The 27611-nt window shown below is 36.8% G+C and overlaps 1 long non-coding RNA gene across 1 annotated transcript in view; it reads left to right on the top strand.

Annotated features, from left to right (window-relative positions):
* Positions 1–18715, top strand: part of LOC311611768 — a 108393-nt gene extending 89678 nt beyond the window's left edge. The window contains exons 2-3 of the long non-coding RNA XR_014793148.1: positions 8031–8082; positions 18671–18715. This is a non-coding gene — a long non-coding RNA (uncharacterized lncRNA). The remainder of the gene's footprint in view (positions 1–8030; positions 8083–18670) is intronic.
* Positions 18716–27611: the final 8896 nt, after the last annotated feature.

The raw sequence follows: 27611 nt of genomic DNA, 5'->3' as shown, positions 1-27611 counted from the left end.
ACTTCCCTGCTCTGTTGGCCTGAGAGAAGCAAACCACCATGTTATGGATTGGGCCATGAGGCAGGAAACCACAGGCCCCTCCAGGAGTTGAGAAACTTAGTCCTACAACCTCAAGGAATACAATTCTGCCAACAATCTCAACGACCTCAGAAGGGGACCCTCACCCCAAGTGAGAGTGCAGTGTGGCCTTGTCCACTTTTGCCAATCCTTTAACACTCAGCCCAAATATCACTTGTTATGAAATATCTTTCTCTACATCCTCAGACACAGATAAGTATGCTTTTTTCCTCTGCTCCCATGATACCTCATTCACACCTGGATGATAGCAATGTTTATATGAGTGTAATTCATTCACATGGGTTTGTCTTATTATTGAACAGGAGCCTCTAGAAGTTAGGGACCTTGTTCTTTTCACTAAATATCCCTCCATACCAGGTTTATAATAGGCACTCAGTACTTATTCACTTATCCATTCATATACTTATTTTCTTCATGCTATTTACTGACCAAATGACTGTGGGGCAATAACTTTATTCACAGGTCAGAGAAAGAAGCTAAAATAATGCACATTTTATTAATCAGAATTTGCCCTTATAAGCTGGAAGCTACAATAAGAGGAAAGGCAGAGCAAGAAACTGCCTTATAGCCGAAACCTGTTTGGCTCAATGGATAGAGCGTCAGCTTGGGGACTGAAGGGTCCCCGGTTCGATTCCAGTCAAAGACATGTACCTTGGTTGCGGGCATATCCCCAGTAGGGGATATACAAGAGGCAGCTGGTCGATGTTTCTCTCTCATCCAAGTTTCTAGCTCTCTTATCTCTCTCCCTTCCTATTTGTACAAAATCAATAAAATATATTTTAAAAAAAGCTGCCTTATAAACAAGAAGTAGGACTTGGCAGACAGGGAAACATGAATAACTTACTCAATGAGAAATCAGAGTTATCTGTCTTGACACTATAAAATCAGATAATATCATCCACAAAAAATTGACTACATACATATATGCATGGTACCATATTGCAAACTCAATGTTTTTTATTTTTATTTTTTGCAGTTCTGTGATTCTTGGCTCCCAGAGAAAATTCAGTGAAGCTGTTAAATTTTCTTGTATAATGTACTAGGGGTGGGGTTGAAACAGTTTTCCTATGCATTGTAATCCCATCACTGTATAGGTAATTGGTCTTGATCTATAACCTATTCACTTAGACATCTTCTTAAATTCTAATTACACAGTTCTCCTCTATGCTGTACTGGCTCGGTTCAGAAAGTGGTTAATTAAAAAAAAAAGTAAAATAAGCTCTAAAATGTGCTGTTAGTAAATGTTGTGCTTATAGTTATGAATAAAAATATTGTTTCACTGTCTCGATGTGAGTCATGGTTGTTTGTTTGTTTTGGTAGCCTTTACAAAAAAATCAAAAAGCTCTAGTAGCTTCTTCCTCTGGCAAAAGCACAAGAGCTCTACAGATCTCAGTGTAACCGCCTGCCATCAGTCACCGCGCTGGCAAGGCCCCTAGCACACAGGACCATCCCAGTGATGCAGAGGAGTCGTTTTGAAGGGTCTTGGAACTTGCAATCACTTGGCTACCATAAAATATTTCTAGAGGAAAGGAATCCTGAGTCCAATAGACCAGAGGGTCCTTTGGCTCTGCCAAGAAGAGTGACAGAGGCTATAAAACTGTCTGCTCTCCTCCCCTGCTAAGTGTCTTGCCAGAAATCACAAAGACTCGGAGCTGTTGAAAATACGGCTGCTTTATTTCAAAACGCGCCCTGCAAAGGATGCCGCTTGCTACTCTCTCACTCCATCTACTGGAGTTGACTCAAAACACTGATCTAGGAAAATCGCATTCCAGAGAACCCTCGGTCCCCCATTGTTTCCCCTGGAGGATCAAATCCTCAAGGAGCCAAGAGACTGACAGCCAACAATATAAATTTGTTTGTAGAATCTTTTTTTTTTTTAAAGATCCCTTTTTAAAAGGAGCAATAGGCAGGCCAAATAAAGCAGAGCTTATTCTGAATACCATATTCACTTCTTGAGCATCTCCTCCGGAATAATTTTGCCTCTTACTATTTTTCCAGAACTTTCCTCCTTTTTTACATTTACTTTGAAATGTGTGGTAATAATATCAGCGACTTGCAGCAGAGGCCTGGGTTCTGGATTTGAAGTCAGGTGATAAAAAATTTAGTTCTGACCTGCATGTCTTAATGCCAGAGATTCACCAGTGTCCCTAAAGTGTGTAGAACAGATTATCTTACTTATGGTGATTGCACTGAAAACTCTGGCGAGACAAAAGAGGCCCTAACCGGTTTGGCTCAGTGGATAGAGCGTCGGCCTGTAGACTGAAAGGCCCCAGGTTCGATTCTGGTCAAGGGCATGTACCTTGGTTTCGTGCACATCCCCAGTAGGAGGTATGCAGGAGGCAGCTGATCGATGTTTCTAATTCTCTATCCCTCTCCCTTCTTCTCTGTAAAAAATCAATAAGACATGTTAAAAAGAAAAAAGAGGTACTCTGAAATATCCACAGAACTCCTAATAATTCTGACCCCTACCACTCTCTCCTGTTTGCCTTATGAACTTGCCTATGACATTTTTTAAAATTATTATTAAGAGATACTTATTAATTCTCAGAGCAGTTTTAGATTTACAGGAAAATAGGACAATGTACAGAGAACTTTGGTGTTGTTAGTGTTTGTATGTTAGCCATTCTAATAGGTGTGCAGCCACTTCTACTGAACTCCCTGTATTATGGCTAGCAGAGCTTCTCTGTGATATCTCCACTGCTGACTGGCCTTGAGGCTCCTACACGACTAAGAAAAACTTATTTGTCTCTGTATCTCCAGGGACCACACATTGACTGTAATCTTTTGATAGAACCAATTGTTCTTTCCCCAGTCTGTAACCAGTCTCCGTACAGCCACGTCAAAGTGAGCACTCCATTTGGAGCAGTATTACCTTGCTCTATCACACAATCTCTCTGAATATGCATTTGCTTGTCCAAAACAGAACATGTAATAAGATCCTTGAAAATCTTTAAAAAAAATGTAAAGACAAAATGAGTCTAATATGAAGCAGCTCTGTACAATGCACAATGTAAACATTGATTCTTTTTATTTCTATACACACATACTGGGCAACCACCTACCGTATTTTCCGGCGTATAAGATGACACTGTGTTCTAGTAAAAAAGACTGCTCAGATTGGCCACAGTCAGAGAGGCAGTCTATTAAAAAAAGAACTGATGTTGCCTCGGAAGTGGGGGGTAGTCTTATACAGCGAATATAGGCCTAAACCTATGTTTTAACTGTAAAAAATTAGGGGGTCGTCTTATACGCCAGAAAATACGGTAATTCAGAAAGCATGGAAAATATGCTATTTCAAATGTCTTTATTCTTCATTCCCTCTGTTCTGAAATACATTGTAACACACACACACACACACACACACACACCTAATGTCTTCGTTAAATATATAGACCATATCTTAGTAATTGAGAATGTGTTTACATAAATGATAATGCATACCAAATATTTGTGCCTGGATATATTTAGAAATGTATTATAAAGTAGAGGCCCATTGCATGAAAATTCATGCAAGAGTAGGCGTTCCTTCCCCTGGCTGCCAGCACCAGCTTCCCTCAGGCACCCGGGACCCAGGCTTTCCTCCTCTGGCTGCCCACAGGAACCCAGGACCCAGACTGGCTTCCCTCGGGCCACCCATAGGCACCCGGGCCCCGGGTTCCTCAGGAAGGACATCCGGAATGACGTCCAGCCTAATTAGCATATTACCCTTTTATTATTATAGATTTAAAAAACAAGTGCATTATTTATCATTTACTTTGTATTAACTACTTTCCAAATATCTGATTATAAAAAGAAGTTGGTGTGAACTACAGGATATTGGGGTTTAGAAATGAGAGCAGGTGGTAATCAATAATGCTAAATATTGCTCTTCTGGCATAGGAGGCAAATGAAACTACATATCCTGCATGCTATGCATTCCTTAGGAAGTGGAGTATTAATCCACACATTACTCTTTGAAGGTGACCTGTACTTTTTGCTCAGGTTAACTTTTTTAAGACTGTTTACTTTGTTTTTAGTATGCTGAAATTTCATTCTTATGTATGTCAGATTGAAATATTATTATTTCTAGTCCTTTGGGGGATACACCAGGAATCTAAAATCTGTTTTTCAATTCAGACAGTATGATAAATATTTTATGAATTATTTTTATGTATTGCTTCTTCCCTATTCTTTCCAACTTCTCCTGAAACACCAACTAATCATATCTTAGAACTTATTTAAATGTCCTTGTCTCTTAACCCGTCCTCCATGATTTTCATGTTTAAATGTCTCTTTGCTAACTTATCATTTCTTTTAACTAATCTCTAGGTTCCTCTTCTCTCTTCAAATACATTTAATCTTCTTTTAAAATTATCCACTGAGGTTATATTTTCATTTATTAATTTTTTTTTTTTTTAGAAGTTCTCTGTTTTTCAAAAAGAAATCTTTTGGCCTTAATTTTTATTTTTCCACATATATTATTTTAAAGTTTATCTTCTTATTTTTTTTTTTTTTTAAACACAAAAAGTATATTTTGTACTCTCTCTAGAAAATCTAATATCTATAATCTTTGTGGATATGTTTCTGCTCTCTATTGTTTCTGCTGATTAAGTGTACTATTTGTGGTCTGAAAGATTACCTAGATGGATATTTTGAAGATTAAAAATGGGATCCTTCCTCCAAGGATTGGTTTCTTCCAGTCTATGTTCACTTTGAAATACATTCGCAATCTATAGGTAATTTTACAACTGCCACATGATATTAATTTGGGCTACAACTTTCTTAGTCAAGTTGGCCATGATTACAAATTCGTATGGCATCCTTCCTCTTCTGCTCTACACAACTCTAAGGAAATTTTCCCGGATGTTCAAGGGATGGAGGGCAGATTTAGCACATCATGTTTTCTTTTTTTATTTTAGCATTGTTTTTTTTTTACAATTACAGTTTGCATTCATTATTATTTTATATTAGTTTTAGGTTTAAAGCATAGGGTTAAATAAACATACTTTACAGAGTGGCCCCCCCTGATCTTTCAAGTTCAGACCTGGCCCCATATGTAGTTATCACATTATTATTGACTATAGTCCCTATGCTGTACTTGACATCCCTGTAACTATTCAGTAACTATCAATTTGTACTTCTTAATCCCTTCACCTTTTTCATCCAGTTCTCCAACCCCCTTCCCCTCTGGCATCCATCTTCAAAGGTAAATCTGTCTGATTTACCATTCCTCTAATGCTGAAGCTCTGTGAAGTCCCAGCTTCATGTAAGAAAAATCTCTTCTCAGATTTCTTGCCTTGGGTGGTTGGTAGACTGTAGGCTTTAACTTCTATTCCCTCATGTTTAAGCCATGAAAACTAAAGTGTAAATTAGCCTTGGTTAGTAATTGCCTTTAGGGCAAAAATAGCTCCAATACTACCTCGCCTCTTGGGTTCCAGGTTTTCCTTAGATTTTGGCTTGGTAATGCCTCACTACCTATTCAGCGTTTTGATGGTTTTTGAAAGGTAGTTGTAAAATATTTTATCCAGCATCTGTTGCCGGTTTCAATGGGAAGATTGGTCTGCATAACCTAACCCGCTATGTCCCTGGAAACAGAACAAGACATGCAACGTATTCTCAACAAAATGCTTAAATTGAGTTTGAATCTAAGTCTGATTCAAAGTGGAACGGGACACTTTGTGAAAACAAACCTGACCAAAAATTAAATTCATGAACCTACCCCAGGGTCTCAGAAATAGTGATACTATTATTCTGTAATAAGTATATACTGGCAAGAAGTTTGCAGTGTGCTTTTCAGGGAATCAAAGTACAACTGAAAACTGAATTTTAAAAAATCACCTCGGTACTTGAAGAGAATTTTTTGCAAGTAAAGGTAGAGGACCAAGGGTGGCCCTACGAATAATAATAAAGGGTCTTATTCAAAGATGCAGTAACTCAGCTAAACTGTGGTGGCACAAGAATGGAATTAACTGAAGAATATCAAAACACTGCTAATCATCAAAGAGAAACTGGAGACACTAAAACCAGACCTACCAGAAATCCGTCAAGTCTCATAACTAAAGGTGGCTTTTTTTTGTTTGTTTGTTTGTTTGTTTTTACCAATTTCATGATGAGGATAAAACATAACACCTTCACTCTATGTTTCGCATGAGTTTAATTTTCTTAACAATTCTACTTTAGTTAACTTTGAGTAAATTATGCATAGCTCCCTTACTATCATTTAATTTAATCATTTTCTACTAATCTGTTTTGACTCCATATAATAACCAAAATCAAAGAGTGCATTCAGGACGTACTACTGAGAGATGTCTGAAACTAGAGAGCTGTAATTTTGCCAGAATATTACCCAGCCAGGCTTATTTCTAGCAAAAGTAAGATACAAAGTTAGAAAGGAAAAAAATATATGTTGTTTGTTTATTTGTAAGTTTTGTGTTTGTGTGTGTGTGTGTGTGTGTGTGTGTGTGTGTGTGTGTGTGTTTTTCTGGGCAGGAGCATAGGAATTGAGTCTCCAGCAGAGAAATTAGTACTTTGGAAATTCTATAAGTAATTATTATGTAATATACATGTTTCTTTCTGTTCCTTTTTTTTTTTTAGAAACTATTATCTAAAGGTTTTTGACCTTTATAAGACTGCATATTAAAAGCTTAATCATAACATGTCAAGTTAAAATGGCTTTTTATGGAAACCTCCATTACTTGAAAGGCTTTGTCTCTACTTTCTTGATCAAAATAGGTAGTGACCTGTAAAGCAGCCAAGAAATTTCTACTTGGAGTGGCTTTCTCCTGATGGATGAAGGAGCAGGCAAAGATTCTTGGTGGTAAAGTGTGAGCAGATAATTGTATGTGACAGCACATTATAAATGAGGCAATATGAGCATGAAGTAGTTCACAGCATTTACTTCTATCAAGTTCTACTGATTAAAAAAGCAAGGTGTGATTTAAAAATTATCTGAGCCTCCAGTCATTTTTGGCTTCTCTGTTCATCAGGCGACATGAGAATCCACTGGAGGCACCGGAAAGGAAGCCACGTCATCATTGGCAAGACAAATTTCTAGACTTGGCCCCGGTCGGTTTGACTGAGTCTTCCCTTCCAATACAGCATGAAAGATGAAACGGGCGCATGTAATAGGTTTTATATATTAAAATCTGAGTTTCACTCATACCAGTTGTAAGCTTTATCAGAGATCCCAGATACAGGCATCTTTTCAAGATCTCAAGCACTGAAAGGATCTTTTGTAATATTGCACACTGTATAGCAAACACTGTTGTCATCAGCAGGTTTGGATCTTCTGGGATTCTGCATTCTGTCAAGGTTTTTGGCAGAGATTCAGGTAGAGAAACATTTACTTTAAAATGATTAATGATTCCCAAGTCTACTTTGCCAAGGACCACGCTTTTTGTACTCTCTTTTTAGTCATTGATCCTGAAACACTTCTGCAATTTACTCAGCTTTCAAATTAACATATATATACTTTGAAAAATATACATACTTGATTAGATCTTTCTTTTCCCTGGAAACCAACCATGGCAGACTCTTTTGGACAAGCACTGTGTAAATATCTATTTCATCAGTATTATTATTTGAATGGTGTAATTTAATTAGCCCGTTTCTAAACCCACATTCATGGCCAGCTGGTAAGGCCAGGATTCCAAACCATGACCTTGATTTGATAGGGTTTTAATAATGCAGTTAACTGTAACAGTGTGTAGAGCTACCTATTACACAGTAATACCATTAAACTACTTCACAATAAACAATAGAATAAGCTAAGACTCAACTTTTTTTCTAGTATATGTGACCTGGAGCTGAGAAGGCAAAATCTCAAATGGTTATAAATGTAAACTATGTTATAATCCATTTATATTAATAAAAAATCATACTTAAAAACTATCAGGTAACCAAAAAATTTACTCCATGTCTCTTTCTTAAATGTTCTTTGCTTTGAGGAAAGTATTTTTTTTCCCCCCTTTTAGGTAGAGGAAGAAGGTGAACAGAAGTACTAAAATTACCGTTTAGTGAAATAAGGTAATTCATTAAGAAAACTTGCTACAATTTCATTTATATATGTATTTAGTTTTCAGGTTTTTAAATATAGTTTCTATTTGCCCTGCCCAGTGTGGCTCAGTTGGTTGACTGTCCCTACACAAAAAGGTTGCAGGTTGGATTGCCTGCTAAGGAGCATACCCAGGTTGCATTTTGGTCCTGGTCGGTGCTTACAGGAGGCAGGCAACCAATCAGTATTTCTCTCTCAAATCTCTCTTTCTTCCTCCTCCCTCCCTCCTTCCCTCCTTAAAAATAATCAATTAAAATAGTTTACTTTTTCTTGGGGCTGAGCAGCAAAAAATTAAACCCTAGGAAATCACTTTGGGATCAATTTTCTCATCATTGTTTGTTTTTAAGAAAAAGATTGGTGAAGAGAAATAATTTATAGGATATTTACACACAGGCAAAACTTGATAGGAAAAGCACTGGGAAAAAGATGATCTATGCTTGTCATTTGTATCTCTTTGGTAGTAGGAGGCCATTTACCCACAATTATTTTCTAATTTAAATTCTTTATTGTTTAACATATTACATATGTCTCTTTTTTCTCCCATTGACTTATTGCTGGCCGTTCCCACCCCACGCCCCCAGCACATGCCCTCACCGCCCCTCCCTCCCCACACAATGGTCTGTGACCATTGGTTAGGCTTATATACATGCATACATGTCCTTTGGTTGATCTCTCACCCTCCCCCCTCTCAGCCTCCCCAAACTTTCCTCTGAGGTTTGACGATCTGCTTGATGCTTCTATGTTTCTGGATCTATTTTTGTTCATATATTTATGGTGTTCATTTTATTCCACAATGACTGAGACTGTGTGATATTTACCTTTCTCCAACTGGCTTATTTTGCTTAGCATAATGCTCTCCAGGTCCATCCATGTTGTTGCAAATAGTAAGAACTCCTTCTTTTTTTTTTACTTCAGCGTAGTATTCCATCGTGTAGATGTACCACAGTTTTTTAATCCACTCATCTGCTGATGGGCACTTGAGCTGTTTCCAAATCTTAACTATGGTGAACTGTGCTGCTATGAACCTAGGGGTTCATATGTCCTTTATAATTGGTGTTTCTGGTTTCTTGGGATATATTCTTAGGAGTGGAATTACTGGGTCAAATGGGAGTTCCATTTTTTAATTTTCTGAGGAAACTCCATACTGTTCTCCACTGTGGCTGCACCAGTCTGCATTCCAACCAGCAGTGCACGAGGGTTCCTTTTTCTCTGCATCTTGGCCAGCACTTGTCATTTGTTGATTTGTTGATGGTAGCCATTCTGACAGGTGTAAGATAGAACCTCATTGTCATTTTGTTTTGCATCTCTAGGATGATTATTGACTTTGAGCATATCCAAACTTTTTAAAGCACCTCTCTTAGAAGTAAAAACTTATCAAAAAAGATAACGACCTTTTACAATTAGGAATTATAAAAGCTCTCAATCTTTGCTATTTTTTTATTTCTACTTATAGTATAAAAAGCAATTTTTAAAACTCAGACCTACCCTAAGTAAAACTTTCTTTAAGTCCCTCCCCCTTACAAAACATTCTTAAATCTAAAAATGAATACAGCTATTGTTATAAATTAAGCATTACTGAATTTCTTTTTTTGGCTATAGTGTGGTTTCATTCCTTAGATCATTCAAAAAGTATTTATGAATCACCTCCATGTACCAAACCCTGTTCTAGATGTGGGAATTTGACAATGAAAAACATACAAAAATAGGCATGTCAAGAGATTTGTGACATTATTTAATTACTTCTAACAGGAGTTTACAAACTCTGGCCCCCTCAGTGAAATCTGAGGCATTACCTATTTTTTTAACAGCTTTATTGAGGTGTACTGATAATTAGGATATAAAGAATTGCTCTCATTTAATGTGTACAATTTGATGAGTTTGAACATAGCATCCATGATGCCATCATCACAGATATTGGGCATACCCAATATCTCTCAAACTTTCCTTGTTACCCTTTGTTTTGTGGTGGTTGTTTTAAGAACTCTTAACATTACATCTACTTTCTTAACATATTTTGAAGCATGCAATACAGGATTGTTAAGCATAGCATATTTCTAGAACTCATGCGTCCGGGACCGCCGGCTCCTAACTGCTCACCTACCTGCCTGCCTGATTGCTCCTAAGAGCCCCCCAGTCAGCCTGATCACCCCTAACCACCACTGTCCTGATTTCCCTACCTATGCCCCCCTGCCAGCCAGGGCACTCCCTGCAGCCTGCCGTTCACTTGTTTGGTTGTTCCTTACCAAGCCCCACGCCAGCCTTTTTGCCCGATGCAGCCTGTGTTCGGTGGTCCATCTGATTGTTTCGGTCATGATGGCCCCTGGCTTTTTATATATTAGGATATGATATATGGGAAGATTATTTGTTTTCTCTAAGTACACTTTCTTATATTTAATTTAAATATAGCAATAATACTTCATTGAGTTGTGTGAGGCATTCAATAAGATAAAATGCATAGAAAGCACTTAACATAATTGCTTGAATATAGTACTTGCTCAATAAATGGCAGCTATCATCAATTGCTGTAGCAGTAGTTTCAGGTATCCTGATATAAAAATCAGAGTGTGGTCATGTTTTTACAATAAATTTTCATATGTATAAAATGTCAGAATTATGGGGCAGTAGTTACTCAAACCTTTTCAGGAGATGGGACACCTGGTAATAAAAAATTAAAAAAATCATGTTTTTGTGGTTAACTAATGTATTTAATCCAGATTTATTTAGTTTCTGCATATTTCTGTTCCTCCACATTTATTGTCTGGGCTACAAAGAACCCCTATTCTAGTGTCCCGCACTGTTTCTTTTTTTCCACTGTGGCCTTGTGAAATGCAAAGCTAATGTCATCAGTCCTCTAAAATTCCACACTCCTTAGAATGACCCACTGCTCTCCAAGTTCTGGATACAGCTCATCTTTCCCCAACAACTCTCTCCCCATCCTTTGAAGCATAAACATGGTAGTCTGGAAAAAATTTTTATCTCAAGTCAAGTCCTGGGATAGTCTCAATCATCTCAACAAATGCTGGCAACAGCTTCACTCAACTGACCAACTGACATATTAGCAGATGCCCTATTCCCAAGGAGTTGTAGATGTGAATCTGTGACATCAGCATCTCTCTCTATCAAAATAAATGTATTCATTTATTTGTAGGGAAATACTGGGCACCTGAAAACTAAGCATTATCTTAGTTGATGCACAGATATTACTCCTATCCTTTGTAACTTCAGTACATAATAGAATATCAGAAATGTCACCTTACTTATTTATCTCCCACCTCTTTGTCTTCTTTATAACTGGGGTTCAGAAAGAGCCTTTTCAAAAATAATATAAGCATAATTTAAAAATGCAATATTCAAAGTTTTATATTTCTTAACTAATAATTCTTATTTCTGTGACAGGTGCTCCAAGAAAGCACTACACTCATCTCTAAGAGTTCATTCATTGATACATGATTTATAAATAAATAATTAAGTGAATGGTCACCAAGTAACCTGGGGGTCTGAGCCAATTTATATTTCTCTCTTCTTTTGGTAGTCTATCCTGATAGGAAAATAGATACCTTCAAGAAGAGACTGCCCTTCCCTAATTTTAAGGCTGGAGATGCCATTTGGTACAATAATAAGGACCTCCCCATATCATCCATCAGTCTAAGAGAGATACACATTCCTCAGAGATGAGGCTCCTCCAGGAAATAATGCTTGGTCAGCTTTTTAAAAAGGCTACCTGCTTCTCAGCAATTCTTTTTCTCTTGTCATCTTATTATTTTGCATGAAAAACCATACTGTGTATATACACAGTGAAATGTTTTAAAACAATGACAAAAAAAAACCTATCTGAAAAGATATTCTGGTGGCCATCATCAAAGCCAGTGTTCCCATTATATTTCTGATGTGACATCATAGGTTCCTAGCAGACATGATGTTTTGACCATGTACAAATAAGGCTGGAAAAGGAAAAAATGTATAGAGAAATATTTTTTTTCTCATTCACTAGAACCTCTGAATGAAGTGATTTGTAATATACTGATATAACATTAGCCTCATACTAAAGTCTTTATGAAGTGGAAAACAGGATCAAAATGCAATTGTGTGACCTCACACATGGCATCCTTTTAAAATCATAGAGCAATGAGAAAGGCCTCAAAGGAAAAAAAACAACACACACACACACAAAAAAAAATGAAACCATATGCAAACTGCATCACCTCCATGTAAGTCATCCATCTTCCGGTGTTTTTACTTTGTTACCAGTTTTATTTAGATGGCAAAACCACTGGGCGGAGGCCACATCTGTCTGTGTGTGTGTGGACAGTTCTTCAGACATTATAAGTACTTGGAAAACATTTTCCAATAGTAATGATTCAAAGAAACTAATCATAGGCAGCATATTCTGATGTACTATGCAACTGCTTCCTTAGTTCTCTCCAAAATATATGTTATTATTTTGCAACCTCTACCATATTCCTAGACATGAAGCAATTTCACACCATTCTGAAATACACCCTGGCCAGGTCATGCGTGCAATTGAGTACCGCATGACTTTCACCTTAACTCTTTTTTTTTTCTTTTAATGTTTCATTTTTTACTTTCAATTTTATTTTGTATTGGTTTCAGGTGTACAGCTCAGTGGTAAGACAATCATATACTTTACAGTGTTCTCATCGATATTTCCAGCACCCACTTGGCACCATACATAGTTATCACAATATCATTGACAATTCCCTAAGCATTGCTCACATCATTGGGACTATGTAGTAACTGTCCTTGATCCTTACTCAAAGTTTAGTATATATCTGTCCCAGGTATGATCTGATTTCTTCAGAGGCTTTCCAGGTCCTGCTAAGGTTTTGCATTTTGCATCAAAAATCGTTCCCATTTATCATATTCCCAAACTTGTGGGTAATGCAATTTTAGACGGTTCTTGAAAGAAGCTCACATTTCATTGCCTGACTCACAGAGCTGTATGGAAACCATAGCTGAGAAGCCGGCAGTCACTTTTACCAGAAGCCTGACACTGATCCCTTGGCATGCCCTATTCCTAGTCACATAGTTCCATAAAACCTCAGTTCCCGAAACATTTCCTGACATTTCGAAGTCGGTTTGGGTACCCCGCATTATTTTATGAATTAAATGGAATTTTTGGACAAAAACACTATTGTGTTACTTAGTTTTAATAAAAAATAATGAAAATACACTGGTTTTTAAAAGTCACTCATGAACTATTTTAATTTTAAAATATCATACTTTGCTTTTTTAAATATTGCACTTCTCTTCCAAAATACAGAATATGTTAGGTGGATGGAGAGGAAAGACTCCATGAAGCCGAAAGTTTTTCATACGCTTCCTGAAAGTTACGTAACATAATCATGAAGTGTGGGTAGGGAGGGTTGAGGTGAGGAAGAGGGTAGGGCTTTCCAACATGAGCAAAACTTTTAAGCAAAGATAGCACAGGAAATAAATATTCAAAGAAATAAAAAGAGAAAGCATAGGACGCATGGGGGAGTCATTGGGAAGAGGACCAGAAAGATAGGTTTGAGTCAAAAGTTGGTATTACTTAAGATGTTGTGGGAAGAGAGACAAGCCGGATGGTCCAGTGAATAAATCATGAAACTCAGATTGCCTTGCAAAGAGCTGATATCAAAGCATACTACTACAAGCCTACAGTAACCAAAACAGCTTGGGACTGGCATAAAAACAGACATAGATCAATGGAACACAATGGAGAGCCAGGAAATAATCCCGTGCCTTCATGGTCAATTAGTATCTGACAAAGGAGGCAACAACATACAATGGGGTAAAGACAGCCTATTGACTAAGTGATGTTGGTAAATTTGGACAGATACATACAAAATAATGAAATCAGAACACCTTCTTCCACATACAAAAGGATATATTCAAACGGATTAAAGACTTAAATGTTGGACCCCAAACCTTAAAAATCCTAGAAGAAAACATAGTCACATCTCAAGACATTTCTTGTAGCAATATTTTTTCTGATCTAGCTTCTCAGGCAAGGGAAACAAAAGAAAAAACAGATGGAACTACAGCAAATTAAAATGTTTTTTCACAACAAAGAAAACTATCAATAAAATGAAAAGACAACCCCCTGAATGAAAGAATATATCCGCCCAAACATCTGATAAAGGCTTAATATCTAAAATTTATAAGGAACTTATAAAACTCAACAACATAAAACAATCCAACTGAAAATGGGCAAAATATCTAAATAGATACTGCTGCAAAGAGGGCATACAGGTGGTCAATAGACATATGGAAAAAATGCTCAGTCTAACTAACAATCACAGAAATGCAAATTAAAACCTCAATGAGCTATACCTCATATTTGTTAAAGGCTATCATTAGCAAATCAAGGAACAAGTGCTGGTGAGGATGGGGGGAAAAAAAAGAACCTTCAATCTATTTGTGGAAAGGCCGGACTGGTGCACCCACTTGCAGAAGGCAGTATGGAGTTTCCTCCAAAAATAAAAAAATGAAACTGTTTCATGACCCAGAGATTACAGTTCTGGGAATATATCTGAAGAAATCCCTATGTTTATTGCAGTGTTATTTACAATAACCAATAAATGGAAGCAGCCCAAGTGCCCATCAGTAGATGAGTTGATAAAAAGCTTTGGTACATTTACATAATGGAAAGCACTCAGCCATTAAAAAAAAAAAAAAAGGAAATCTCACCTTTTGTGATAGCATGGATGGAACTGGAGAGTATTATACTAAGTCAGTGGTTGGCAAACTCATTAGTCCAAAGAGGCAAATATCAACAGTACAACAATTAAAATTTCTTTTGAGAGCCAAATTTTTAAACTTAAACTTCTTCTAACACCACTTCTTCAAAATAGATTGCCCAGGACGTGGTATTTTGTGGAAGAGCCACACTCAAAGGGCCAAAGAGCCACATGTGGCTCGACCACGGTACTAAGTGAAATAAGCCAGTCAGAGAAAGATAAATAGCATATGATATCCTTTGCATGTGGAATTTAATGAACACAATAAACTACCAAAGTGGAGACAGACTCCTGGATACAGAGAATATATTGACAGCTGTCAGAGGGGAGGGAGTTGAGGGCTGGGTAAAAAGGGTAAAAGGATTTACCAAAGAGGGAAAAAAAAGAAAAACTCATGGACACAGACAACAGTTTGGTGATTGCCTGAAGAAAGGGGACATGGGGAGAGAAAAAAGAAGGTAAAGGGAGGATAAATGGTAATAGAAGGAGAATTGACTTTGGGTGATGAGCACACAGTACATATACAGATGATGTATTATAGAATTTTACACCTGCCACTTATACATTATTAACCAATGTCACTCCAATAAATAAAATAATTTTTAATCAGAGAATAAATAAGTAAATAAATAAATAGTTAGTAATAGTAAGCATGAAATAGAGGTCATAACTAACTAAAGGGTGTGGCCGTGACATTGATCTTAGAAGGGAATTAATTGGAAAAGTAGGAGGGTAGTTAAGGGAATTAATCATGACTTTGGTTTTTGAAAGTGGGTGACTAGGAATCGGTAACCGTGCCATATGGCATTATTAGAGAAGCAATGAATAGAGGAAGAAGAAAGAGCAGAGGAGGAGGATAGAAACATAAGGAGAATAACAATAATATTACCTTTATAGTTAACATTTATTGAGCACTTACAAAGTGCTAAAAACACTTCTGAGCACTTTATTTGCATTTCCACAAATGTCGTGGCATGTGATTACTCACAGGAGGACTAGACTGCTTTATATAAACATATTTATAGCTGAACATATGTTCTCTGCATCTCACTTGCACATATATGGGATGTTCATAGAAATGTATGGCTATGTTCCTCTCTTAGACATAGTGACAGTTAAAGGAGCCTGAGTCAATTGCTCTGGCCACATGATATATAACTCATATCTCAGAGGAGTTTTATGATATGAGTTAAAAGATCCTATAAAGCACTGCTATATGCAGCATCAATCTGTCCTCCATTTCTGGCTTCCAAGGAGTCAATATTACATAGTACCTCTGTGAAACAATCGGGTTCATCTGTGCATTTAGAGGTGGGTATCCTGGGACCTTTACGTGCAGAGTTCTCTCTCATGATTTATCTGCTGGCCTAAATACAACTGGTTCGCTGTAAAGGAATTCCAATGGTTTCGGATCATTCCCCAGTGTTTTTCTTTGTGTGTGTGTGTGTGTTTGTTTTTTCATAGCGAGCAAATGCCTACTTGGCTTCTCTACCTATGTGTGAAAACACCGGACAACTAATATCCCCCCAAAAATCTTCCACACATTTACACATACTAATCTGAGATAACTCTACAGAACAAGCCCTTCTCTCTTGCTTCCTCCATTATAGAAACTGGAAAATCCAAAGATATGCGTCTCCCACTTAATATTGGTAGCTCATTTCTGAAAAATCTGCTTTTCTGCAACAAGAAATGCTGAACAGCAGCTCTTTTCCCATTATTTTTCATGGGAAAATTATAATATATGTGAATTAAACCCTCAATCAATTTTCTAAACATAAGTAAAACACACATAATTAAAGCTCATCTATACACAACTAACAAACTAATATGTTATGATATAAAATATTACTGGTCTCAAAACAGCACGTTATTAAGAAACATGAGCAGAAAGGTGAGATTTATAACATAGCATGACAGATACATAGCAGTAACTAAATTTGTTGAAAAAAATGCAATAGAATTTTCAGTGAAAACACAAACCTATTTCTTATAAATATATATTACTCACTGAGTTGGGAGGAGACTTAAAACTTAAAGGAAGCTGAGAAGGGAGAAGGAGAAAGTTGAAAAGTCACTATTTGTCATTAATTGTGGAAGATGATGATACTAACATATGTGTAGGAAAAGGGTGATTTCAGATGTTCTGGTCATTAATCACTATATAGCAAACCTATGGATTAAAACAGCCTTGCTCAACATTTCCATAATTAACTAGTAGAAATTCAGTCTCTAAGTTTTGGAGAATCTATCTTCCAATTTGTGTCATGCAAAATTAAGAAAGAGCTCTGCTTGCCAGTATATGCTCCTTTCTTATTCCAAGAGGGTTTTTAAAGAAATGCCGTGGGCCCTAGCTGGTTTTGTTCAGTGGATAGAGCGTTGACCTATCGACTAAAGGGTCCCTGGTTTGATTCTGGTCAAGGGCACATGCCCTGGTTGTGGGCTTGACCCCCAGTAGGGGGCATGTAGAAGGCAGCCAATCAATGATTCTCTCTCATCATTGATGTTTCTATCTCCTCTCTCTCCCTCTCCCTTCCTCCCTGAAATCAATAAAAATATAAATTTTAAAAAAGGCAGTGGCACTGCTTCATTGCCATGAAGGGTTCCCATGGCCAGTGCTCTCACTGACCATGAATGACCCATTTAGACCAGCATTTCTGAACTCTGGGATCCAACATCCAGCCATCTCTCCGGAGGTTCTTTGCCAAACCCCTACCAATCTCGGGACTTGGAAACTCTCATCCCCTCCCAGCTATCAGGGAAACCTGCAAACCTCTCTTCAGTATGACTCTTTCCACCCCCACTGTATTCATAACTCACTCCTCTTCCTTGTACCTGGAAGAATACCACATAACCTCACATCTATGTGCCATGAAAAACACAGGACCTGTTCCCCTCTCCTGTAGCTGAGAGTGGAGTCAGGAAGGGCTGGTTTTTGTTTTGTTTTTTGGTTTGGTTCCTTTCTAACTTATTCAGCACCATTCGTCTATAGTTTATATTATAGAAAGACATATTTTCAAATGTAAATAATGTCATCCTCTTATCTTAAAAGCTTCGGTAACTCTCCATTAAAATCAAGCCCAATACACTACAGAGGGCCCATAAAATCCACTCTGGCTAGCTTACTGATCCACTCATATAAAGTGGGCACATGGCCTGTCCACCTCTCTTCACCCATCTCTATCTTCTTCAGTACCAATAACTTAATTTCCAACTTAATGCCCATTCATCCTTCAAACCCCAGTTTAAATGACACTTTCTTAGGAAAACCCCCTACTCTTCCAGCTCCCAGGGTTTAGTAAGTCACGTTTAGTAAACTTTCTAATCGTTTGCCCTCCCTGTACTTCTTATTCATAACATTTAAAAATATATTGTGGTTATATTTCACTTGGATGATTATTTTAATCTATCTTTGCTATTAATCCATAAATGCCACGAGAGTGAGGAACAACTTCTGTTTACGTTCCCTTGATCCTGAAAAGTATCTAGCGTGAGTCTGAAACATAGCAATGTGTCTAATTAGTAATAACAAGCTCGTGGTGAGCATGAATCAGTGTGGCTCACAGAATATTCCCTAAAAGGGTAAAATCTGACCTTGCTTTGGTATTCCCTGCTTTTCCCTTCTGAGACTTTCATTCCTTGCTTCAGAGCCCATAGTACCAAGACTTGGTCTTTGCTTACATGAAAATTCAGTGTAGGGATTTTGAAAACTAAACTTTTATTTATGAATCCCTCAAATACACGTGTGATACCTATGCATATGTATATAATTCTTGCATTTTCTAAATGGAGAACTTTGGGTCTATCATTTTTCTTCTAGTCTGCAGGAGAAAAAGTAATCTTCTGCTCCAGTGATGTCCCCTCCCCACCTAAGTGTGGAAGGACTTCCTAAAGACCCTCTGGTGGGAAGAGTCAGTTCCTGCTTGGAGCCTGCAAGAAGCACAGATTCTCCGTTCGGGCAACAACCCTGACACGTACTGTGTGTCGCATCATTAAAACTTCCCAAGGCAACGGTAGCTGGGAGACTTTCTGTTTAATCACTTTATACTCAATAAAGTGTGGATTACACAATATTTTCATAATGCCATGGTTACCCAATGAGTCATCTTCCATTATAGGCAAGAATACGTGTGTCCACGATCGGGGCACAGTGTCATCAAAGCCAGGATGGAGACATACGGACAGAGTCCTACCAACTTTCCTTCTTTCAGGCTTTATGATAACCACCCACAATATTTGCCCGAGTCATTGAAGTGGCAAACTTAATCCTTGCAAAATTCTTTCACTGTGCGCTGGGATTTTCACATTTGGAAATTATTTCAGATTGATTGCATTTAGGGAGACCAGGCCTCTGATGGCATTCTGAAAGTTCTTAATCTTGTCAATAATATATTTCCAATGTATGCTGGGGATTGGGTGACTTCTGAGAGCTTTCCTGGGCATGATGATAGGATTAGTTGTGATCGCTGTGATGCCCTTTCCCTGACATGAATTTCCTATTGATTTCCTGATCTGTTGTCAGTCATTTCTTGTTTTGAGATGTGGCATTTCCACAAATTAATATATCATTCCTATTTTACTCTCAGCAGTGAAAAGCAAGTAGGACAACATTATTCACTAAACCTGCTGGACTAGGTTGTTTTTTTTTTAAATACTAATCCACTCAATCTCAGGTTAATTTCTCTCCTACCATGCATGAACATCCCGATTTATTATCTGCTTGTCTGTCTGTCTATTTGTTTGGTGGAAATACTCAAAAAAAATTTAATAACTTATTTTAAAAGGTCAGAGTATAATTGAGAATTAAGTAAATAAAGCAAGACAACATAATACATACTCTAGCAGTCAATTTAGTAAAACAACAGAGAGTAAGTAATACAGAAACTCAAAAAGAAAGGAAACTCAATGAAATTTGAAGAAAACAGAGAAGAATCAGGGGAGGAATAAGTGTCTTAACTGAACCCGAAAAGGGATCCAGAGTTTAAGATTTACCTAAGGAGTAAAGAGAGGAGCAGTAAGGATCCAACTAAAATAAATTATGTGACTGCAGGGACATAGACGCAGAGAGAAAAGTATGATCATGAGACAGTGAAATGGGACAAGCGCAACGGATGATAATCACTATTGCAATTGAATTGGTAAGTATAGCATTTGGCTGAATTTTACTGAAAAGCAGAATATTAAATGCCAATTCCATTAACTTTTTATGCATGTTTAGCATGGGCAGAAATGGACAGTAAAGACAAGCCAGGAAAATCTGCTTTTAAACCCTAGACTCGCTATTCCTACCTGTGAAACCTTAGGTAATTATTTAACTTCTCTAAGCATCGGTTTTCTTATTTGTAAAAGGTAAGTGATGGCATTTGCATCGTGAGTCTGTTGTGATTATTGTACAAGACAATGCACGCAAAGGACTTAAACATTCATTATTTATCAGCCCCTCTTACTTTATCCCCTGAAGAATTCTCAGCACTAGGAATAGTGTCAGGCATATCTTAAGTCTCCAATATGTTTTTATGAATTATTATTTCTAAAAATTTCCCAATCTCTCAGTCTTTCATTCATTAAGACATAGTTTTAATGGGTAAAAGAGTGATGATGGTGCAAATAAACAATCTCATCTACTGATAAAATAAACATACTAGTAAATTCAAAAAAATGTCCGTGAATAGTGTCTCTATTCATATAGATACCCACACATTGAGCAAACAATAATAAACAGAGCAAACAACAAATTCAGCTATAAAATAAAAATGTCTAATTGTATATGACACTAGGCAGTGAAATTGTAGCTCTAACATTTACCTGCTAAACTCATAATTTTCATAATACATCTGAGAACTAAGAACTGCCCCTCACACACATACACAAATACTAAAACTTTTGTAAATAAATTTAGTTCAATATCAACATGTCCAGTGGTTCTTAATTTCCTACTTAAACAGGGTGGTCAAGTTAAATGTTCCTAAATAGTAAACTAAAACTGTACTTCAGCAATATTTTGCAATTTGGATTTAATATATCCAAAGAAATATAATGAAATATGGAGAGCATATTACTCTGCTTTCACTTACCTAGAAATGGTAAAAAAAAAAAATAATAAAATAAAAAAAGGAGTTGATAAATATGTGAGAATTTGATAAAGAAACCTGGTAACTAAATCAGCTTCCTGCATTTCAAATATCAGTGCAAAGAGCGCCAGATGGTGCATTGAAAATCTGCGTGAGTACTGACTGACTTTTAATAAAAACACTTACATGCTCTTCATGGCCACAATTAGCACAGCTCCTCTGCTCTCCTCCCTTGATGCTAGAGCCTTGTTAGACTGACATCTTATGTCAATAAAACCCGCTTGAAGTTCACATGCAAACACATTCATAGCAAGCAACCTCCCCAGTTAGTTAGAAAGGTTACCCAAGGCGAAGCCCTTGGTAGAGGCAGGATATTTATTTCTAAATTGAAAAGTCCTCTTGATCTTAAAGTCTGGAGGAAAAAAATATTTGCTAACCCTATAAAATTGAATTACCATAAAGCAAGGGAAGTGGTTCTGCATATTTCATACATGAAAAGGAAATATTTGGTATGCATTCAATTTCTTTGCTCCTAAGTCCTGTCTTGGAGACTTTGCACATACATGACTGGAGAAAAATCACTAAATTTGTGCAGTATCGTTCCAACAGTTTGTCTCCCTCTCTTCCTGAGGCCCTTTTTTTTTTTTCTTTTACTGTTTTTGAAAAAAATAAATAAATAAAAAGACTATATAGGACACAGAACAGCAGTACTCGAACTTTATACTTCATGGAAACCTCATCTGAACAGCTGGTGTTGGAGAAATAGGGACATCTGCTCTACAGATATCTTGCTTTAATCAATATTAGTTTTTTATTTTAAAAATTTTATAAGAAATGTGGATTTATATATCCATCTGTCTGTGTTCTTGGTGTGAATATGAATATATACCTTTCAGGCTTTTCTTCCACAATATTTACTTTCAAAAATGCAAAATGAGAAAGAGCTGAAAAGCCAGAAATAGATCTTATATACCATGGAGAGGAACAAGAAAACCTACATTTAACCCTGGAGGTAGTATTTCATTGATAGTATCATTGAAACTCACCAAGTCTCCTTCTCTACTCGAAGACATTATGACTGATAAATGTTAGGCACCTACAGCACAATCTCTAATAGGATTTTCAAACTTATTTCAGTTTTTTTGTGTGTGTTTTTTTATATCGACATTATCCATAAATTGACTCTTTGTACATTTTTTTTTTCTTTTAACTGTATCACTAGCAGTTTAGGCCAATAATCTTGTTGGTATTTCATAAAAAAAGGACTAAACAATTCCAACCCATGCCTTCTCAGGATGCTCAATATTTATTGGTGTTCTGTCAAATTTACAACAGAAAATTTTGAATTAAAACTATAACGGTCCAATCAAATATATGTTGTGACAATAACTGCTAAAAAATCAGAGAAGGCATTCACGTTAGCAGGAAAAGTCTATAAAAACTTCATTGAAAAAATGAAACTTGAGCTAGACTTAGAAGACCAGATTTTTTTTTAAGTGTTATATTCCCATGGTGGTGGCAGAGAAAAAGTCATGTGAGATAGAAAAAAAAACCCCACAGGTTTATTTGCCTTGTGGTCACTGAAAACTATATTGTACTTTTATTGTTAGTTCTCTAGCACCCTGCCAGGTACAGGGAGAGTAGGAATAGAAAATGCCCCCATTACTTAAACTTGTTTGATTAGTTTGAGAGAAAAAGTTTTCTATGTATAGAGTTATACAGATAAAATGAATGGGGCTGTGGTTTAACCCAGGAAACTTTATGAAGGGGAATTTTATCTTGACCTTTTTAAAAATTTGGATTTTGATGGATAGAAAAAAAGGAGGATGGCAATTTTAAAATGAAGAATATATATGTGGGGGAAAGGTAGTAAACAGTATATGGCATAAGGGCCCAAATATTCAGGTGTTAAGATCATGGACTCTGCTGTCAATTAGACAGGTTTGAACTCCAGCTTCTCAACCTACTAGCATGACTTAGGACAAAATATTCAATATCCCTCTTCCTCAGTTCAACCATATACAAAATGGAGAACAATAATAGTACTTACTTATAAATGTTGCTATGCAAAATTAGTATATTTAAAGAACTCAGAACAATCCTGGGAATATCATGAATATACAGTAAAGATGAAGAATGATTGCTATTATTAACATCATCACCATCATCATCATCATCCTTGCCATCATTGGCTCACAAGATATATTTGTTGAGTTAATAAAAGAATGCAAGAAAAGCCTAGCTGGTGTGGCTCAGTGATTGAGCACCAACCTATGAACCAGGAGATTATGATTCAATTCCCAGTCAGGGCCTATACATGGGTTGCAGACTCGATCCCCAGTGTGTGCAGGAGGCAGGCTATCAATGAGTTTATCTTATCATTGATGTTTCTATCTCTCTCCCCCTCTCCTTTTCTCTCTGAAGTCAACAAAAATATGTTTTAAAAAGAGAATACAAGAATGTATGAATTAAAAATAGTAAATGGAAAATAAGCAGCCAAGCCCAGACTAAGTAGAGGTGGTGAGAAGTAAATTTGGAAGAATTCTCCCAGAGCTCGTTTGTTTTGTTTCCGGTTCTCCCTTCATTATTTGGGCTCTTGTGAAGCCAGAAAAGACTTAGGGTCAACTACAGGGTGCTTGCAAGTTAACTAGCCTCTGGACTTGGACAGACCTGCATTTGCATTGGAGTTCCAGCCTTTACTACTGCTTGACCTTGGAAATTTATTTAGCCCTCGAGTCCCTCAATCACAAAAATCTATATATATATATAAGAGTCGACTGTTAGGACTGGACGACTAGGCAAAAAGCTGGTAGCTATAACATACACTGACCACCAGGGGGCACATGCTTAATGCAGGAGTTTCCCCCTGGTGGTCAATGCGCTCCCACAGCCAACCTCCCACGGTACCTCCCTCCAGCCGGCCCTGATTGGCGGCCAGGCCAAGGGACCCACCCGTGCACCAATTCATGCACCGGGCCTCTAGTTAGAAAAATAATAGAGTCTACCTCAAAGTATTGTTGCAAATGTTAAAAAAAGTTAATGCATGGATAGTTTATTACCGCATGACGAGAACATTGTAAGTATTTAGTAAATAATAATTTATTATCTTTCTTCTCATACTTCATTTTCTTCCTGAGAGAAGCATTTATAGTGTAAATAAAGTGCTTAAGATATTAGCCTCAGGCAGAAAAACTGCATTTAGACCAGACTCAAAATAATGAAGTTAAAGACAATGATGTAATTATTAAAAAGGAAAGGAAAGAGATAAAAGGTATGCTAAAGAATGAATCAATTCATCACCTGAGGTTGCCTGAATAAGTATGGGGAGTAAAGACCAACAGGTCTGAGGATTCCAATTAGCAGTAAAGCAAGGCACCACTCACTCAATTACTAGTTAATAAACTCAAATATCTTGAAGAACTGCATGATAACTTATGAAAAGCTTTCCTATACAGTACCTCAGTTGATTTTCCTAACACTTTTATAATGTGAGTCTTATGTTTTTATTTTATAGGTAAGTGAAAAAAATATTCTCAAAAATAAAGGAAACACTTCTAAGACAACAGTCAGTAAGTGGTCAAATTAAAACCCTCATCCTGGTTTCTGATTTGAATTCTGTAATCTTTCCTTTATATTATTGCCTTTCTGGAAATTAGGTTACTCTTGTCTGTGTAAACGAATTGTGATAAAAACAGTTGATGGGTTTTCCAATATTAAAAATTGAATTTGACCAATTGACTTTTTCAGTCGTTCCTTACTCTGATTCAGTAAGAGTGTAAATCCTCTGGGGTCGGTATATGTCTACTCATGGAAAACCTGAACCCAAGGATTATCCTCAGTCTACAGGCATCATTTTGTTATATTTGGTTGTGTCTTTCAAATTGGCAGGATTTGCCAGACCTTGCTCTAGTGCTGAATCAGATGAGAAACAGACATGATGAGAATGTTGTCTAACACAGTGGTTCTCAGTGTACGGTCCCAGCAGCAAGGGAATTCCTTGGCAATGTGTTTGACATGCAAATCCTCAAGCCCCTTCCCAGACCAAATAAATCAGAAACTCTTGGGGTGAGGTCCAGCCATCTGTGTTTTGACAAGCCTTCCAGTGATTCTGTTGTACATTAAGTTTGAGAATCCCTGATAGAGAAGAAAGCCTTATAAAAGCATTAATTTCAAGGCAGAAACTATGTTGTATGTATAATGGTCAGATTTTCCAGGCCATTATAGCTATCTAATAAATGATCAATAAATCAATAAATGAAAAATCAGATATGATAGGCAGGGGCACTATCTGCAGCTTTCAAACTCACATCTGTCTTTATTTTCATGTTTGAAGGTTGTAGAATTTTCTTTTCACCCCTTGACAGAATTTTTAAAGCATTTATTGAACTGGTTGTTAATGGATTGCCACTAGGAATCAATAACTGACACACTTATGTACTAAGATTGCTAAGAACGAGAAAAATATCATCTGGATGTGGTGCCTCAGAAAATATCAAAATTAAATAAACACTAAAATGGGAATTCACATAAAATATGTAAAATGAAAAATAATTCATTCATAAGACATTTATACTTTTATATTTTCTTCCACTTATACAGTTTACTGATCTATAGTGATTACAGATTATCCAAAAAAAAAAAAGAGAGAGAGAGAGAGAGAGAGAGAGAGAGAGAGAGAGAGAGAGAGATTATCCAAACAGATTAAGATAGCAAGTCTCTTAAAAAAGTTTTCCCAATGAATTATATCCCTTGCTATTTATGGTCTTTTGTAGTTCCCTCCCACTGTGAATTTAGTATGACCTTGTGGGAAAAAAAATAGAATATATAGGAAGTACCTTTCATTTTCTGAAGCTGGGTCACAAGTAACCTTGCAGCTTCTGACTTGGGTTTCTTTAAACACTCTGAGGGGAAATCAGCCCATATATAGAGTCACACTCTCTTGAGCCTGCCATTTTGTGAGGAAGCCAAACTAGCTTTGTGGAGAATTTTCATTATGTTGCCCAAGCAGTTTGCAGGTGTTGTATCCAGCCCAGCTGAGGCAACAGCCATCCGCCTTAGATGTCCAGCTCAACTGAGCCTTCGAGTAACGTTCCTTGCTCATGATTCAACAAGAGCCTCAAGATAAACTCTTAGTGAGAAGAGCCCAGATGAACTCAGTGCTCAGAACTATGAGAGAGAATTATAAATTGTTTTAAGCTGCTAAGTTCTGAGGTGGCCCCCTAACATATCAGCATATAACAAAAACACTAACGTTTATTTCAAAGAACATATATGTTAATACTTATAGTGTTAAAATATATACATGGTGAATATCAGCCTGATATTGCAATCTGTTACATGTCTGTTCATTTCTTTTCAAAGTCACACAAATTTAGGTTTACTACTTAATTGTGCCAGAACTATCCACCAAATTCTGTCCCCTTTTGCCCAAGCCATTTGATCAACAGAACCAGGAGAAAGCTGAATTTCATACCAGAGAATTAATTGATGCAGCCTTAAGTACACAATATCAGTCATCAAATTACTCTCCATTGAGCTCTGAGCCAGAAGAGGGGGGAAAATAAGAATAGCACAGCAGGTAACAAAGCTTAGAATATAGATGAGAAGTGTTAAATACAACTCTAAACAATATGTTTGAGGAAGTTAATATGCTTAATAAGATGTAAACACAGCTATTTTTTTTTATACTCATACTGCTCCTCTTTGCAGACTGATAAATCTTGGATAAAGAGAAGCTGCTCCTCTTTATCATTTGCAATTAAAGATTTTCAGCCCCTGCTTTTGTCAACTCCATATTATTACCAGGGGAAAAATGCATGAAGAAAGGGTGATGATACATAGTCTAGTTTTGTACATTAGAATATAAATCACAGCAAGGAACCAGATTGCTGCTAGAATATTATTAGCATGGCTCATGCAATACACATTAATGAATCCATCCACCAAGAAACAAGTTCCATATCATTGTTTTTTTATGTAGTTTGATTATTCTGATCATCTTGTAATGGAGTTTGATAACACATTGAGTATTTGGAATTTGCTATTATAAAACTGCTTGATTTGCCATCTTATAAAATTTATGTTAATGGAGACATTTATCCTGGCTCAAAGAAAACTACTTTTATGGGCAAATGGGTATCTGTTTTATTTTCAAATAATCTGAGGCAATGTGGTGTAACTGAATGAGCTGTGGACTAAGAGTCAGGAAGCATCATTCATTTAACTGGTACTGTTGAGTTTCTCACCAAACAGCAGGCAGCATATTAGCTATGCAAAGGTATAGCACCTGTCCATGTGGGTTTTAACACTACTATATTCTAGTTCTGATCTTATCGTAAGTATCTATGTGAATAAGAAGTCATATGGAATACCAGTTAAAGTCTCTGATTTTGGATTGTCTTCTGTGAAATAAGATTGATTAGGTGACTGCCAATATAGCAATCATTATTTTCAAAATCTGGAAGGAAACTTCTTTAAGTTCTGAACAAACCATAGTTTAATCAAAATATGATGCATCATGATGCAACACAAGAAAAATAACAATTACCCTTTAACATTCTATTTCTATTTTTAATACAGATCACATTTCTGCTTTGTTTTCTTTTTCAATTAAATTGACTTCGTGGATGCCCCACTGCTTTATTGTAGCCAAAACTTTGCACTGAGTTCCTACCTTGAAAATCAACCATA

This window comes from Pipistrellus hanaki, assembly GCF_964339955.1.
Source record: "Pipistrellus hanaki genome assembly, chromosome: 17".
Taxonomy (NCBI): Eukaryota; Metazoa; Chordata; class Mammalia; order Chiroptera; family Vespertilionidae; genus Pipistrellus; species Pipistrellus hanaki.
This window is presented reverse-complemented; position numbering and strand designations above follow the sequence as displayed.